Below are 5670 nucleotides of genomic sequence, written 5' to 3'. Positions count from 1 at the left end.
CCGCCCTGAGTCACTTCTGTTATGTTATGCCTGTTATATGATTGTAAATGGTGTGATGTTTCGGATCTGCACTATTTCTGAATATTTTGCATTTGGTGCATGATTATTAAAGCAAATCAAAGTTTGCTGTTCTGAATACCGACATATGTCTGTCCTTTGCTCACTCACACAATACATTACTTAGTACAAATACTTATTTGTGGCAAAGACACACTTTACGACTAATTCAGATTTTAAGGTTTCCTTCAAAATGTCTGAGCATTCATCCCAGTCTCATAGAGTTCATGACAATGACACAAAATGTAATTTGATTCTGTCGTTCCTGGCAACACGATTTCTACACATTTTACGTGCCGTGAGTCACGTAATTATTACGTGTCAAGCAGCACATAGTGTTTATGTGCTGTGTGAGTTTAGTTTATGTTCCCTGCCATGACTGTGAAATGATGCATTTAATGTGTCATCACCTTAACCATAACCCTTCTTACTCTAACCATAACTCAAGTGTAATAAGACGCAATCGCAGGAAATAACTTTTAAGTCCGCCTTATTCCTAACCATTTGAGTTGGCACCAAAATATACTATATGTATAAACCAAAATAAATAACTATATATGGTGCAGAGTAAATGTTGCAGCTGTGGGGAGAAACAGCCAGTCACATATGGAGGGTGTGAGGCAGGGTTGGGCTCAATTATAATTGTAATCACGTAATTGATAATTAATTATAATTATGGAGTAATTGTAGTTAAAATAATCTGTTGCTGGCATAATTGTAAATAAATTGTAATTGAGTTCAGATAATTGGCTTTGTAATTGTAATTACCATGAAAATTCAATAAAAAATTGTCAATTATATTTTAGCACGAAACTGGGGAACCGTGTTACAGCTCTACACATATGTAGATAACAATTATTAAAATGTGTTTCATATCAAGCTTTCCCACATTTTATCATTTAAAAAAATAAATAAATAAATTGAGGGCTTTGATGCTCACGCCAAAAATATTAAAACCTTTATTTTCATTGATTAGGAAGCCTACCAAGGTAATAGATTGGAAAGAAACTAGATGATTGATATTTGTTTTCAGTGTATTTTACAGCTGATTTAGGACCCTTTATCATAAGAGATGCTAACAGAAGAAGAGGATGGTTATGTTTTATGGGCTTATTTATTTCAAACTCAGTAATTGTCATTTATTGTAAATTAATTATAATTGGTAAAAATGCTGGTAACTGTAATTGTAATGAGGTTTGGAAAAGGGTGTTGGAAGTATAGAAAGTTAAAATGTCAAACTAAGCTATGTGGAAACAGGTGTTAAAGTGCAATAACTGAAATGGAGAAAAAAAATGTAAAGAAAGTTATCATTAACCAGAGAGAGGAAAAGGCAACGTGGGAATAAACTTGGATAATCTGATACAGTTCTCAGTGTACAGTAAACTGTATGGATCAGGTAAGGAAAACAACAGAAGAGATGAAGATAATTGTGAAAGGGGGCTGAAACGTTTTTGACCATTAGATATGTCATGAGAACAGGTGTGGAAAAGTTTGAAAAGGGACAGCAAGACTGGAGTTTGGTAGCAAACGAACAGGAATTCTAACTGCTGCGCAGCAATGGTCGAGGCCAAGCAATTTTAGGTAAAATTGGGCAATTCTGAGTACCGTAAGGTAAAATGGACCTGATTTATTATGACTTACAATATCCGCTCATTCACTCATCAGTGGACAGAGCTGCCATGCAAAGCGATAGTCGAGCATTTGGAGCAACTTAAGAGTTCAGTCTTGCCCAAGGATAATTTGACACAGAGACAGGTAATGCTTTGGGATTGAATCCACAACCTCTCGATCAGAAGATGACCCCTCCACCACCCGGGCCACTGGCCCTTTACTCAGCTGGACTAGTGGGATGGAAAAAAAGTTGAATTGTAGTCAAAAACTATTATTAAAGGTCCAGTATCATGCTATGGGGAGTGGTGGTGTAATCGGAGGGTTGCCGGTTCAAGCCTCACCGGGGCCGTCACTGTGGGATGTTGAGCAAGTCCCTTAACCCCGAACTGCTCCCCAGGCGCCGCAAAATGGCTGCCGACTGCTCCTCAGGGATGGGTTAAGTGCAGAAGACAAATTCCAATAATGTACTAACATTACATGGCCAATTAAAGGCGAAAGCCCGATTTAATCTTTAATCTTAATCTTTAATCTTAATCTATTTCTCACCCATCTCCTTTTCTTCTAGGAACCCCAACAACATGGTATTTGAGGTTTATTTTCTCAAACTCTCCTGTTTTCCCAGAGTCTTTGCCCACTGAAAACTCACTTCCATGATGCATTTAAAAACAGGCGGTTTTGGGGCCTTCATTCATATGCATGAGTGGGCGTGTCTGTAGACGCTGACTTCATGCCTCACTCTTTGAATGGGTGATCACCATTGCAATTTTTTTTTGCTCTTCACACACTCTTGTTATTGTTTTCAGCCAAAAAACTGCACATTACAGTAAAACACATGGCTATTTAAGCAGCTATTGTGATTGTGAGTCTGACAAACACTGCTTTAGTGTGTGTGTGTGTGTGTGTGTGCGCGCGTGTGCGCGGCAGCATGCAAAGTAAACTGTTATCTGAGTTTTAAGCTGCTAAGTCACTTTCTTGTCCTTCTTACCTATTGTGACCACTAGAATAGTCCATTTAAGGTGATAATCATTTGTTTTGTCTGACTGCTTTGTCACAGAGGGAGTGGTGGCCTAGTGGTAGAGGGAGTGGTGGCTAAGGACGCTGGGCTTGTAATCGGAGGGTTGCCGGTTCAAGCCTCACCGGGGCCGTCACTGTGGGATGTTGAGCAAGTCCCTTAACCCCGAACTGCTCCCCAGGCGCCGCAAAATGGCTGCCGACTGCTCCTCAGGGATGGGTTAAGTGCAGAAGACAAATTCCAATAATGTACTAACATTACATGGCCAATTAAAGGCGAAAGCCCGATTTAATCTTTAATCTTAATTTAATCTTTAATTGGGTCACAAACATGTCAGATCATGTCAGAGGTAATACGAGGTGATATAACGGATACTAAAAATGAAACTGGTTGTGAGTGCTCATGCTGCACATCAGATAATCTATATACTGAACGTAAATATATTATCTGTGGATAAAGGGACCAGTGGATAAGGGAGCAGGCTTGTAATAGGCTCAATGGTTTTAATCTCACCTGGTCTGTCTCTGTGGGATGTTGATCAGTCCCTTATATTAACCCTAACTGCACCCTGGGCGCTACATCATGGCTGCCCACTACTACTCAGGGAGGGGTTAAATGCAGAGAATACATTTCATGCATGTCACTCTACATATATGCAGTGATGTGCAGTCAGGGTAGGCAAGGTAGGCAGTTCCTAAGGGTCAATTGCTCTTTATGTTGCCTTTAGACGTAACCGTGCTATGCTAAATGCTGTACGTACCTTCAGAGCGCATTAGTGAATTGATACAGTGTGGCCGCTGCTGCTACGTTCTCTAGCTCGTGGGCAGGATAACACTACAAGAAGGATGACAGCGATAGAGACAATAAAGAAACTTTCTTTTGAGGAAAAATTACAGCTTTTAAAAGATGGGAGACCAACACCTGAGTTACCAGACCTTCAGCAAAGGAAAGGTCAGAAAATTGTTTGTATTTTCCACAGTGAAAGGAAGGATTGGCTTTATGGATACTCCTCACTGAGTTGTTGTTGTTGTTGTCATTTTCTCCATGTTTCTGTGTTTCCAACGCAAACAACAGATGCGCTGCCGTGTCATGAGATATATCTTGTTGGGAAAGTATGGAGGCTATATTAAATAATTGTTTATGTTTCTTTAATGGTGTTTTATGATGTTGATTTTGTTAGATGGCTAAATGCTTGTTCAGGTGGATCTTTTGGGTTTTTTCTATCTTATTATGAACTTTATATTTTGATAAGCGTATTGAGATGACTTTGTTGTAAATTGCACTATACAAATAAAGTTGAATTTAATTAACACTTGCCAGCAGAAACATATGGAATTGTCATTGGTGGTCTCGATTTGCAACGCCCTGCCTACCCAACCCTAGTGCTCACGGCACGTCACTGCATATATGACAATAAAGTGTAATGTATTTTCTATATTAAACCAAAGTGTTTGTTTTACCTGTGAGGTAGTTTGAGAGGGAGGAGATCATGTTCTCACATTCTTATAGGAGAGGAGGAGTTTCCACCTTATGACATCATATTGGGGGGAAAATCCAACCTGCCCATTTGAAGCTGACTTTTTATAAAATATGAAATAGCAAGGGAGGGAGGAAACAGGACATTTTAAACTTTGGCCGTCTGAATGAGCTTGGCTAATGGATTGTATGTCACTATAGCAAAACCATTATAAAGTGAATTTTTCATAATACTGCCTCTTTAAGACAACATTTTTAAAACACACAATTCTGCACACTCACAGAGATTTTGGTATATTGTTTTTATCAATGATTTATTGCTTCCATAAGGCTAAAATTTATTTTTAAAAAGGTATTATTTTAAATTTCGAAACCAAATTATTTCCAATGATTACATTTTTATTAATCTGTGCTAACAATATAAAGTGTGATTGTATTTTTTTTTACATTTTTTTAATTGATTACTTTGTGTTTCTGTCAATATGAATTATTATTTTAATTTTTTTATGGGTCACTATGAATCGTATTAACATCCTTAACTTTTTCGTTCTTTTTTATCAGCATAGTTAAAACTTAAAAAACACAAAATATGATGACCATACATGTATAAGAAAAAAGTTCTTTTTGGAGAGTTTCACAAGTCGTTCCTGAACACACCATCTTTCTCAACAAGCCATTACCGTAAACTGGGTATAGAAGTGCAATATATTTTGAAGCTCGAATAGCGCGACCAAGATGTCGTAGAGCTCGGATGGCAGGAAGAGTGTTAAACATCACGTACACAGTAAATCAGATTAAAAATAAGATTAATGAGACATGGAAAAAACAATGGGAGCAGGAAAAGTCAGTAAGGTGTATGTATAAGAACCAGAACAACAAGTTAAAAACAAGAGGGTGTGAGAAACAGAAAAGAGGAATAACTCATATCGCCGTTATGTTTTGGCTACACGTACTGTTCAAAAAAGGGAAATACTTTAGCGACAAACACATTTATTGAAAATGACACTGGATATTCATTACTTCTTACAAATTAATTCCTGTGACAAATGCTTCAAGTATTTGTTCCAGTACTTAAGAGCAATCAAAGTGATATAAATAGAATAATAATAATAATAATAATAATAATAATAATAATAATAATAATAATAATAATAATAATAATATCCTTATTATTATTGTATAGCGGTATTAACCATAGAAGAAGACGAATACCTATGTATTAAAAGTTATTAAAAGTATAATGTTAACAATGGTAAAGTGTTCATCCTTAAGCGGAAGTTGTTAAAATTCCGGTGTATCGTGAAGGCGCCTCAGAGATAAACAGGCGTGAGGACGGAGGGTCTCAGAGGTTCTCAGAGGTTCTCATTCAGCTACTGTCCGTGTTTTTTAGTAGCTAAAATCGCCCACGGCGTTTACAAGGCTGAAAGGAGCTACAGGTAAGGGACACAGATGTCATTATAGCTGTTAGTGAGCTTTAGCTTCAGTTAATACTGCTGCTACCTCCTCATATAATG

General features: G+C 37.5%; 1 protein-coding gene across 1 annotated transcript in view; it reads left to right on the top strand.

Annotated features, from left to right (window-relative positions):
- Positions 1-5460: 5460 nt before the first annotated feature.
- The window catches only part of gaa2 (alpha glucosidase 2), a 29767-nt gene continuing 29557 nt past the window's right edge, over positions 5461-5670 (top strand). The window contains exon 1 of the mRNA XM_028448708.1: positions 5461-5592. The gene's annotated coding sequence lies outside the window, so the exon portion shown is untranslated. The remainder of the gene's footprint in view (positions 5593-5670) is intronic.

The sequence above is a fragment of the Gouania willdenowi genome, chromosome 1, assembly GCF_900634775.1.
Source record: "Gouania willdenowi chromosome 1, fGouWil2.1, whole genome shotgun sequence".
NCBI classification, from domain to species: Eukaryota; Metazoa; Chordata; class Actinopteri; order Blenniiformes; family Gobiesocidae; genus Gouania; species Gouania willdenowi.
Note: the sequence above shows the minus strand (reverse complement) of the source record. Positions and strands in the feature narration are given on the sequence as shown.